Genomic DNA, 13,154 nt, shown 5'->3' on the forward strand with positions numbered 1-13,154 from the left:
AAATTTTTTGATATTTAATTTTTTGACTGTAAATGACTATTGCATGTGAAGTATTACTTTTGGAACTTAAATAAGTGTGTTTAGAGTCATTTTAATGCCTGAAATTGGTCGAAATATATGCTTCTGAGTAGGAGAAAAAGTCTGTAAATTCCTAATTTTGTTCATTATTGAGGATTTAAAAAATAGTTATTAAACATGAGGCACAATTCACATGACATTTTGAATCAATTTTTCTACAGTTCAAAAAATTAATTTTCTGTTAAAAAACGATGACCCGTGACCTGTCGAACTTTCTCCAGATGGTCAGAAATTGTAATTTTTTAATGTTCAATTCTTTGTTTGTAAATGAATATTGCATGTGAATTATCACTTTTGGAACTAAAATAAGTGTGTTTAAAGTCATTTTAATGCCTGAAATTGGTCGAAATAGAAGCTTCTGAGTAGGAGAAAAAGTCTGCAAATTGGCAATTTTGGTCACAATGAGGATTTAAAAAGTAGTTATTAAACATGAGGCACTATCCAAATGACATTTTGAATCAATTTTTCTACAGTCCAAAAAATCAATTTTCGGATGAAAAACGATGACCCGTGACCTGTCGAACTCTCGCCAGATGGTCAGAAATGGAAATTTTTTAATGTTTAATTTTTTGACTGTAAATGACTATTGCATGTGAATTAGAACTCTTGGAACTGAAATACGTGTGTTTAGAGTCATTTTAATGCCTGAAATTGGTCGAAATAGAAGCTTCTGAGTAGGAGCTAAAGTCTATAAAAAAGGCAATTTTGGTCATATTGAGGCTTTAAACAGTAGTTATTCAACATGAGGCACAATCCACATGACATTTTGAATCAATTTTTCGACAGTCCAAAAAATCAATTTTCTGTTCAAAAAACGATGACCCGTGACATGTCGAACTTTCGCAAGATGGTCAGAAACCGAAATTTTTTAATATTAAATTTTTTGACTGTAAATGACTATTGCATGTGAAGTATTACTTTTGGAACTTAAATAAGTGTGTTTAGAGTCATTTTAATGCCTGAAATTGGTCAAAATATATGCTTCTGAGTAGGAGAAAAAGTCTGTAAATTCTTAATTTTGTTCATTATTGAGGATTTAAAAAATAGTTATTAAACATGAGGCACAATTCACATGACATTTTGAATCAATTTTTCTACAGTTCAAAAAATTAATTTTCTGTTAAAAAACGATGACCCGTGACCTGTCGAACTTTCTCCAGATGGTCAGAAATTGTAATTTTTTAATGTTCAATTCTTTGTTTGTAAATGAATATTGCATGTGAATTATCACTTTTGGAACTGAAGTAAGTGTGTTTAGAGTCATTTTAATGCCTGAAATTGGTCGAAATAGAAGCTTCTGAGTAGGAGAAAAAGTCTGCAAATTGGCAATTTTGGTCACAATGAGGATTTAAAAAGTAGTTATTAAACATGAGGCACAATCCAAATGACATTTTGAATCAATTTTCCTACAGTCCAAAAAATCAATTTTTTGATGAAAAACGATGACCCGTGACCTGTCGAACTTTCTCCAGATGGTCAGAAATTGTAATTTTTTAATGTTTAATTTTTAGACTGTAAATGACTATTGCATGTGAATTATCACTTTTGGAACTGAAATAAGTGTGTTTAGAGTCATTTTTATGCCTGAAATTGGTCGAAATAGAAGCTTCTGAGTAGGAGAAAAAGTCTGTAAATTGTCAATTTTGGTCACATTGACGATTTAAAAAGTAGTTATTCAACATGAGGCACAATCCACATGACATTTTGAATCAATTTTTCGACAGTCCAAAAAATCAATTTTCTGTTCAAAAAACGATGACCCGTGACATGTCGAACTTTCGCCAGATGGTCAGAAACGGAAATTTTTTAATATTTAATTTTTTGACTGTAAATGACTATTGCATGTGAAGTATTACTTTTGGAACTTAAATAAGTGTGTTTAGAGTCATTTTAATGCCTGAAATTGGTCGAAATATAAGCTTCTGAGTAGGAGAAAAAGTCTGTAAATTCTTAATTTTGTTCATTATTGAGGATTTAAAAAATAGTTATTAAACATGAGGCACAATTCACATGACATTTTGAATCAATTTTTCTACAGTTCAAAAAATTAATTTTCTGTTAAAAAACGATGACCCGTGACCTGTCGAACTTTCTCCAGATGGTCAGAAATGGAAATTTTTTTATATTTAATTTTTTGACTGTAAATGACTATTGCATGTGAATTAGAACTCTTGGAACTGAAAGAAGTGTCTTTAGAGTCATTTTAATGCCTGAAATTGGTCGAAATAGAAGCTTCTGAGTAGGAGAAAAAGTCTATAAAAATGGCAATTTTGGTCACATTGAGGCTTTAAACAGTAGTTATTCAACATGAGGCACTATCCAAATGACATTTTAAATCAATTTTTCTACAGTCCAAAAAATCAATTTTCGGATGAAAAACGATGACCCGTGACCTGTCGAACTTTCGCCAGATGGTCAGAAACGGAAATTTTTTAATATTTAATTTTTTGACTGTAAATGACTATTGCATGTAAAGTATCACTTTTGGAACTGAAATAAGTGTGTTTAGAGTCATTTTAATGCCTGAAATTGGTTGAAATAGAAGCTTTTGAGTAGGAGAAAAAGTCTGTAAATTGTCAATTTTGGTCACATTGACGATTTAAAAAGTAGTTATTCAACATGAGGCACAATCCACATGACATTTTGAATCAATTTTTCGACAGTCCAAAAAATCAATTTTCTGTTCAAAAAACGATGACCCGTGACATGTCGAACTTTCGCCAGATGGTCAGAAACGGAAATTTTTTAATATTTAATTTTTTGACTGTAAATGACTATTGCATGTGAAGTATTACTTTTGGAACTTAAATAAGTGTGTTTAGAGTCATTTTAATGCCTGAAATTGGTCGAAATATATGCTTCTGAGTAGGAGAAAAAGTCTGTAAATTCCTAATTTTGTTCATTATTGAGGATTTAAAAAATAGTTATTAAACATGAGGCACAATTCACATGACATTTTGAATCAATTTTTCTACAGTTCAAAAAATTAATTTTCTGTTAAAAAACGATGACCCGTGACCTGTCGAACTTTCTCCAGATGGTCAGAAATTGTAATTTTTTAATGTTCAATTCTTTGTTTGTAAATGAATATTGCATGTGAATTATCACTTTTGGAACTAAAATAAGTGTGTTTAAACTCATTTTAATGCCTGAAATTGGTCGAAATAGAAGCTTCTGAGTAGGAGAAAAAGTCTGCAAATTGGCAATTTTGGTCACAATGAGGATTTAAACAGTAGTTATTCAACATGAGGCACAATCCAAATGACATTTTAAATCAATTTTTCTACAGTCCAAAAAATCAAATTTCTGATGAAAAACGATGACCCGTGACATGTCGAACTTTCTCCAGATGGTCAGAAATGGTAATTTTTTAATGTTTAATTTTTAGACTGTAAATGACTATTGCAAGGGAATTATCACTTTTGGAACTAAACTAAGTGTGTTTAGAGTCATTTTAATGCCTGAAATTGGTCGAAATAGAAGCTTCTGAGTAGGATAAAAAGTCTGTAAATTGGCAATTTTGGTCACATTGAGGATTTAAAAAGTAGTTATTAAACATGAGGCACAATCCAAATGACATTTGAAATACATTTTTCTATAGTCCAAAAAATCAATTTCTCTGATGAAAAACGATGACCCGTGACCTGTCGAACTTTCACCAGATGGTCAGAAATGGAAATTTTTTTATATTTAAGTTTTTTGACTGTAAATGACTATTGCATGTGAATTAGAACTCTTGGAACTGAAATAAGTGTGTTTAGAGTCATTTTAATGCCTGAAATTGGTCGAAATAGAAGCTTCTGAGTAGGAGAAAAAGTCTATAAAAATCGCAATTTTGGTCACATTGAGGCTTTAAACAATAGTTATTCAACAAGAGGCACAATCCACATGACATTTTGAATCAATTTTTCGACAGTCCAAAAAATCAATTTTCTGTTCAAAAAACGATGACCCGTGACATGTCGAACTTTCGCCAGATGGTCAGAAACGGAAATTTTTTTATATTTAATTTTTTGACTGTAAATGACTATTGCATGTGAATCAGAACTCTTGGAACTGAAATAAGTGTGTTTTGAGTCATTTTAATGCCTGAAATTGGTCGAAATAGAAGCTTCTGAGTAGGAGAAAAAGTCTATAAAAATGGCAATTTTGGTCACATTGAGGCTTTAAACAGTAGTTATTCAACATGAGGCACAATCCACATGATATTTCGGATCAATTTTTCTACAGTCCAAAAAATCAATTTTCTGATGAAAAACGATGACCCGTGACCTGTCGAATTCTCGCCAGATGGTCAGAAATGGAAATTTTTTAATGTTTAATTTTTTGACTGTAAATGACTATTGCATGTGAATTAGAACTCTTGGAACTGAAATACGTGTGTTTAGAGTCATTTTAATGCCTGAAATTGGTCGAAATAGAAGCTTCTGAGTAGGAGAAAAAGTCTATAAAAATGGCAATTTTGGTCACATTGAGGCTTTAAACAGTAGTTATTCAACATGAGGCACAATCCACATGACATTTTGAATCAATTTTTCTACAGTCCAAAAAATCAATTTTCGGATAAAAAACGATGACCCGTGACCTGTCGAACTTTCGCCAGATGGTCAGAAACGGAAATTTTTTAATGTTTAATTTTTAGACTGTAAATTACTATTGCATGTGAATTATCACTTTTGGAACTGAAATAAGTGTGTTTAGAGTCATTTTAATGCCTGAAATTGGTTGAAATAGAAGCTTTTGAGTAGGAGAAAAAGTCTGTAAATTGTCAATTTTGGTCACATCGACGATTTAAAAAGTAGTTATTCAACATGAGGCACAATCCACATGACATTTTGAATCAATTTTTCGACAGTCCAAAAAATCAATTTTCTGTTAAAAAAACAATGACCCGTGACATGTCGAACTTTCGCCAGATGGTCAGAAACGGAAATTTTTTAATATTTAATTTTTTGACTGTAAATGACTATTGCATGTGAAGTATTACTTTTGGAACTTAAATAAGTGTGTTTAGAGTCATTTTAATGCCTGAAATTGGTCGAAATATATGCTTCTGAGTAGGAGAAAAAGTCTGTAAATTCTTAATTTTGTTCATTATTGAGGATTTAAAAAATAGTTATTAAACATGAGGCACAATTCACATGACATTTTGAATCAATTTTTCTACAGTTCAAAAAATTAATTTTCTGTTAAAAAACGATGACCCGTGACCTGTCGAACTTTCTCCAGATGGTCAGAAATTGTAATTTTTTAATGTTCAATTCTTTGTTTGTAAATGAATATTGCATGTGAATTATCACTTTTGGAACTAAAATAAGTGTGTTTAAAGTCATTTTAATGCCTGAAATTGGTTGAAATAGAAGCTTCTGAGTAGGAGAAAAAGTCTGCAAATTGGCAATTTTGGTCACAATGAGGATTTAAAAAGTAGTTATTAAACATGAGGCACAATCCAAATGACATTTTGAATCAATTTTTCTACAGTCCAAAAAATCAATTTTTTGATGAAAAACGATGACCCGTGACCTGTCGAACTTTCTCCAGATGGTCAGAAATTGTAATTTTTTAATGTTTAATTTTTAGACTGTAAATGACTATTGCATGTGAATGATCACTTTTGGAACTGAAATAAGTGTGTTTAGAGTCATTTTAATGCCTGAAATTGGTGGAAATAGAAGCTTCTGAGTAGGAGAAAAAGTCTGTAAAAATGGCAATTTTGTTCACATTGAGGCTTTAAAAAGTAGTTATTCAACATGAGGCACAATCCACATGATATTTCGGATCAATTTTTCTACAGTCCAAAAAATCAATTTTCTGATGAAAAACGATGACCCGTGACCTGTCGAACTCTCGCCAGATGGTCAGAAATGGAAATTGTTTAATGTTTAATTTTTTGACTGTAAATGACTATTGCATGTGAATTAGAACTCTTGGAACTGAAATACGTGTGTTTAGAGTCATTTTAGTGCCTGAAATTGGTCGAAATAGAAGCTTCTGAGTAGGAGATAAAGTCTATAAAAAAAGGCAATTTTGGTCATATTGAGGCTTTAAACAGTAGTTATTAAATATGAGGCACAATCCAAATGACATTTTGAATCAATTTTTCTACAGTCCAAAAAATCAATTTTTTGATGAAAAACAATGACCCGTGACCTGTCGAACTTTCTCCAGATGGTCAGAAATTGTAATTTTTTAATGTTTAATTTTTAGACTGTAAATGACTATTGCATGTGAATTATCAATTTTGGAACTGAAATAAGTGTGTTTAGAGTCATTTTTATGCCTGAAATTGGTTGAAATAGAAGCTTCTGAGTAGGAGAAAAAGTCTGCAAATTGGCAATTTTGGTCACAATGAGGATTTAAAAAGTAGTTATTAAACATGAGGCACAATCCAAATGACATTTTGAATCAATTTTTCTACAGTCCAAAAAATCAATTTTTTGATGAAAAACGATGACCCGTGACCTGTCGAACTTTCTCCAAATGGTCAGAAATTGTAATTTTTGAATGTTTAATTTTTAGACTGTAAATGACTATTGCATGTGAATGATCACTTTTGGAACTGAAATAAGTGTGTTTAGAGTCATTTTAATGCCTGAAATTGGTCGAAATAGAAGCTTCTGAGTAGGAGAAAAAGTCTGTAAAAATGGCAATTTTGTTCACATTGAGGCTTTAAAAAGTAGTTATTCAACATGAGGCACAATCCACATGATATTTCGGATCAATTTTTCTACAGTCCAAAAAATCAATTTTCTGATGAAAAACGATGACCCGTGACCTGTCGAACTCTCGCCAGATGGTCAGAAATGGAAATTTTTTAATGTTTAATTTTTTGACTGTAAATGACTATTGCATGTGAATTAGAACTCTTGGAACTGAAATACGTGTGTTTAGAGTCATTTTAATGCCTGAAATTGGTCGAAATAGAAGCTTCTGAGTAGGAGATAAAGTCTATAAAAAAAGGCAATTTTGGTCATATTGAGGCTTTAAACAGTAGTTATTAAACATGAGGCACAATCCAAATGACATTTTGAATCAATTTTTCTACAGTCCAAAAAATCAATTTTTTGATGAAAAACGATGACCCGTGACCTGTCGAACTTTCTCCAGATGGTCAGAAATTGTAATTTTTTAATGTTTAATTTTTAGACTGTAAATGACTATTGCATGTGAATTATCACTTTTGGAACTGAAATAAGTGTGTTTAGAGTCATTTTTATGCCTGAAATTAGTCGAAATAGAAGATTCTGAGTAGGAGAAAAAGTCTGTAAAATGGCAATTTTGTTCACATTGAGGCTTTAAAAAGTAGTTATTCAAAATGAGGCACAATCCACATGATATTTTGGATCAATTTTTCTACAGTCCAAAAAATCAATTTTCTGATGAAAAACGATGACCCGTGACCTGTCGAACTCTCGCCAGATGGTCAGAAATGGTAATTTTTTAATGTTTAATTTTTTGACTGTAAATGACTATTGCATGTGAATTATCACTTTTGGAACTAAAATAAGTGTGTTTAGAGTCATTTTAATGCCTGAAATTGGTCGAAATAGAAGCTTCTGAGTAGGATAAAAAGTCTGTAAATTGGCAATTTTGGTCAAATTGAGGAGTTAAAAAGTAGTTATTAAACATGAGGCACAATCCAAATGACATTTGAAATACATTTTTCTATAGTCCAAAAAATAAATTTCTCTGATGAAAAACGATGACCCGTGACCTGTCGAACTTTCACCAGATGGTCAGAAATGGAATTTTTTTTATATTTAATTTTTTGACTGTAAATGACTATTGCATGTGAATTAGAACTCTTGGAACTGAAATAAGTGTGTTTAGAGTCATTTTAATGCCTGAAATTGGTCAAAATAGAAGCTTCTGAGTAGGAGAAAAAGTCTATAAAAATGGCAATTTTGGTCACATTGAGGCTTTAAACAGTAGTTATTCAACATGAGGCACTATCCAAATGACATTTTAAATCAATTTTTCTACAGTCCAAAAAATCAATTTTCGGATGAAAAACGATGACCCGTGACCTGTCGAACTTTCGCCAGATGGTCAGAAACGGAAATTTTTTAATATTTAATTTTTTGACTGTAAATGACTATTGCATGTGAAGTATCACTTTTGGAACTGAATTAAGTGTGTTTAGAGTCATTTTAATGCCTGAAATTGGTTGAAATAGAAGCTTTTGAGTAGGAGAAAAAGTCTGTAAATTGTCAATTTTGGTCACATTGACGATTTAAAAAGTAGTTATTCAACATGAGGCACAATCCACATGACATTTTGAATCAATTTTTCGACAGTCCAAAAAATCAATTTTCTGTTCAAAAAACGATGACCCGTGACATGTCGAACTTTCGCCAGATGGTCAGAAACGGAAATTTTTTGATATTTAATTTTTTGACTGTAAATGACTATTGCATGTGAAGTATTACTTTTGGAACTTAAATAAGTGTGTTTAGAGTCATTTTAATGCCTGAAATTGGTCGAAATATATGCTTCTGAGTAGGAGAAAAAGTCTGTAAATTCCTAATTTTGTTCATTATTGAGGATTTAAAAAATAGTTATTAAACATGAGGCACAATTCACATGACATTTTGAATCAATTTTTCTACAGTTCAAAAAATTAATTTTCTGTTAAAAAACGATGACCCGTGACCTGTCGAACTTTCTCCAGATGGTCAGAAATTGTAATTTTTTAATGTTCAATTCTTTGTTTGTAAATGAATATTGCATGTGAATTATCACTTTTGGAACTAAAATAAGTGTGTTTAAAGTCATTTTAATGCCTGAAATTGGTCGAAATAGAAGCTTCTGAGTAGGAGAAAAAGTCTGCAAATTGGCAATTTTGGTCACAATGAGGATTTAAAAAGTAGTTATTAAACATGAGGCACTATCCAAATGACATTTTGAATCAATTTTTCTACAGTCCAAAAAATCAATTTTCGGATGAAAAACGATGACCCGTGACCTGTCGAACTCTCGCCAGATGGTCAGAAATGGAAATTTTTTAATGTTTAATTTTTTGACTGTAAATGACTATTGCATGTGAATTAGAACTCTTGGAACTGAAATACGTGTGTTTAGAGTCATTTTAATGCCTGAAATTGGTCGAAATAGAAGCTTCTGAGTAGGAGCTAAAGTCTATAAAAAAGGCAATTTTGGTCATATTGAGGCTTTAAACAGTAGTTATTCAACATGAGGCACAATCCACATGACATTTTGAATCAATTTTTCGACAGTCCAAAAAATCAATTTTCTGTTCAAAAAACGATGACCCGTGACATGTCGAACTTTCGCAAGATGGTCAGAAACCGAAATTTTTTAATATTAAATTTTTTGACTGTAAATGACTATTGCATGTGAAGTATTACTTTTGGAACTTAAATAAGTGTGTTTAGAGTCATTTTAATGCCTGAAATTGGTCAAAATATATGCTTCTGAGTAGGAGAAAAAGTCTGTAAATTCTTAATTTTGTTCATTATTGAGGATTTAAAAAATAGTTATTAAACATGAGGCACAATTCACATGACATTTTGAATCAATTTTTCTACAGTTCAAAAAATTAATTTTCTGTTAAAAAACGATGACCCGTGACCTGTCGAACTTTCTCCAGATGGTCAGAAATTGTAATTTTTTAATGTTCAATTCTTTGTTTGTAAATGAATATTGCATGTGAATTATCACTTTTGGAACTGAAGTAAGTGTGTTTAGAGTCATTTTAATGCCTGAAATTGGTCGAAATAGAAGCTTCTGAGTAGGAGAAAAAGTCTGCAAATTGGCAATTTTGGTCACAATGAGGATTTAAAAAGTAGTTATTAAACATGAGGCACAATCCAAATGACATTTTGAATCAATTTTCCTACAGTCCAAAAAATCAATTTTTTGATGAAAAACGATGACCCGTGACCTGTCGAACTTTCTCCAGATGGTCAGAAATTGTAATTTTTTAATGTTTAATTTTTAGACTGTAAATGACTATTGCATGTGAATTATCACTTTTGGAACTGAAATAAGTGTGTTTAGAGTCATTTTTATGCCTGAAATTGGTCGAAATAGAAGCTTCTGAGTAGGAGAAAAAGTCTGTAAATTGTCAATTTTGGTCACATTGACGATTTAAAAAGTAGTTATTCAACATGAGGCACAATCCACATGACATTTTGAATCAATTTTTCGACAGTCCAAAAAATCAATTTTCTGTTCAAAAAACGATGACCCGTGACATGTCGAACTTTCGCCAGATGGTCAGAAACGGAAATTTTTTAATATTTAATTTTTTGACTGTAAATGACTATTGCATGTGAAGTATTACTTTTGGAACTTAAATAAGTGTGTTTAGAGTCATTTTAATGCCTGAAATTGGTCGAAATATAAGCTTCTGAGTAGGAGAAAAAGTCTGTAAATTCTTAATTTTGTTCATTATTGAGGATTTAAAAAATAGTTATTAAACATGAGGCACAATTCACATGACATTTTGAATCAATTTTTCTACAGTTCAAAAAATTAATTTTCTGTTAAAAAACGATGACCCGTGACCTGTCGAACTTTCTCCAGATGGTCAGAAATGGAAATTTTTTTATATTTAATTTTTTGACTGTAAATGACTATTGCATGTGAATTAGAACTCTTGGAACTGAAAGAAGTGTCTTTAGAGTCATTTTAATGCCTGAAATTGGTCGAAATAGAAGCTTCTGAGTAGGAGAAAAAGTCTATAAAAATGGCAATTTTGGTCACATTGAGGCTTTAAACAGTAGTTATTCAACATGAGGCACTATCCAAATGACATTTTAAATCAATTTTTCTACAGTCCAAAAAATCAATTTTCGGATGAAAAACGATGACCCGTGACCTGTCGAACTTTCGCCAGATGGTCAGAAACGGAAATTTTTTAATATTTAATTTTTTGACTGTAAATGACTATTGCATGTAAAGTATCACTTTTGGAACTGAAATAAGTGTGTTTAGAGTCATTTTAATGCCTGAAATTGGTTGAAATAGAAGCTTTTGAGTAGGAGAAAAAGTCTGTAAATTGTCAATTTTGGTCACATTGACGATTTAAAAAGTAGTTATTCAACATGAGGCACAATCCACATGACATTTTGAATCAATTTTTCGACAGTCCAAAAAATCAATTTTCTGTTCAAAAAACGATGACCCGTGACATGTCGAACTTTCGCCAGATGGTCAGAAACGGAAATTTTTTAATATTTAATTTTTTGACTGTAAATGACTATTGCATGTGAAGTATTACTTTTGGAACTTAAATAAGTGTGTTTAGAGTCATTTTAATGCCTGAAATTGGTCGAAATATATGCTTCTGAGTAGGAGAAAAAGTCTGTAAATTCTTAATTTTGTTCATTATTGAGGATTTAAAAAATAGTTATTAAACATGAGGCACAATTCACATGACATTTTGAATCAATTTTTCTACAGTTCAAAAAATTAATTTTCTGTTAAAAAACGATGACCCGTGACCTGTCGAACTTTCTCCAGATGGTCAGAAATTGTAATTTTTTAATGTTCAATTCTTTGTTTGTAAATGAATATTGCATGTGAATTATCACTTTTGGAACTGAAGTAAGTGTGTTTAGAGTCATTTTAATGCCTGAAATTGGTCGAAATAGAAGCTTCTGAGTAGGAGAAAAAGTCTGCAAATTGGCAATTTTGGTCACAATGAGGATTTAAAAAGTAGTTATTAAACATGAGGCACAATCCAAATGACATTTTGAATCAATTTTTCTACAGTCCAAAAAATCAATTTTTTGATGAAAAACGATGACCCGTGACCTGTCGAACTTTCTCCAGATGGTCAGAAATTGTAATTTTTTAATGTTTAATTTTTAGACTGTAAATGACTATTGCATGTGAATTATCACTTTTGGAACTGAAGTAAGTGTGTTTAGAGTCATTTTAATGCCTGAAATTGGTCGAAATAGAAGCTTCTGAGTAGGATAAAAAGTCTGTAAATTGGCAATTTTGGTCACATTGAGGAGTTAAAAAGTAGTTATTAAACATGAGGCACAATCCAAATGACATTTGAAATACATTTTTCTATAGTCCAAAAAATCAATTTCTCTGATGAAAAACGATGAACCGTGACCTGTCGAACTTTCGCCAGATGGTCAGAAACGGAAATTTTTTAATATTTAATTTTTAGACTGTAAATGACTATTGCATGTGAATTATCACTTTTGGAACTGAAATAAGTGTGTTTAGAGTCATTTTTATGCCTGAAATTGGTCGAAATAGAAGCTTCTGAGTAGGAGAAAAAGTCTGTAAATTGTCAATTTTGGTCACATTGACGATTTAAAAAGTAGTTATTCAACATGAGGCACAATCCACATGACATTTTGAATCAATTTTTCGACAGTCCAAAAAATCAATTTTCTGTTCAAAAAACGATGACCCGTGACATGTCGAACTTTCGCCAGATGGTCAGAAACGGAAATTTTTTAATATTTAATTTTTTGACTGTAAATGACTATTGCATGTGAAGTATTACTTTTGGAACTTAAATAAGTGTGTTTAGAGTCATTTTAATTCCTGAAATTGGTCGAAATATAAGCTTCTGAGTAGGAGAAAAAGTCTGTAAATTCTTAATTTTGTTCATTATTGAGGATTTAAAAAATAGTTATTAAACATGAGGCACAATTCACATGACATTTTGAATCAATTTTTCTACAGTTCAAAAAATTAATTTTCTGTTAAAAAACGATGACCCGTGACCTGTCGAACTTTCTCCAGATGGTCAGAAATGGAAATTTTTTTATATTTAATTTTTTGACTGTAAATGACTATTGCATGTGAATTAGAACTCTTGGAACTGAAAGAAGTGTCTTTAGAGTCATTTTAATGCCTGAAATTGGTCGAAATAGAAGCTTCTGAGTAGGAGAAAAAGTCTATAAAAATGGCAATTTTGGTCACATTGAGGCTTTAAACAGTAGTTATTCAACATGAGGCACTATCCAAATGACATTTTAAATCAATTTTTCTACAGTCCAAAAAATCAATTTTCGGATGAAAAACGATGACCCGTGACCTGTCGAACTTTCGCCAGATGGTCAGAAACGGAAATTTTTTAA

This window comes from Triturus cristatus, chromosome 2_2 (assembly GCF_964204655.1).
Source record: "Triturus cristatus chromosome 2_2, aTriCri1.1, whole genome shotgun sequence".
NCBI classification, from domain to species: Eukaryota; Metazoa; Chordata; class Amphibia; order Caudata; family Salamandridae; genus Triturus; species Triturus cristatus.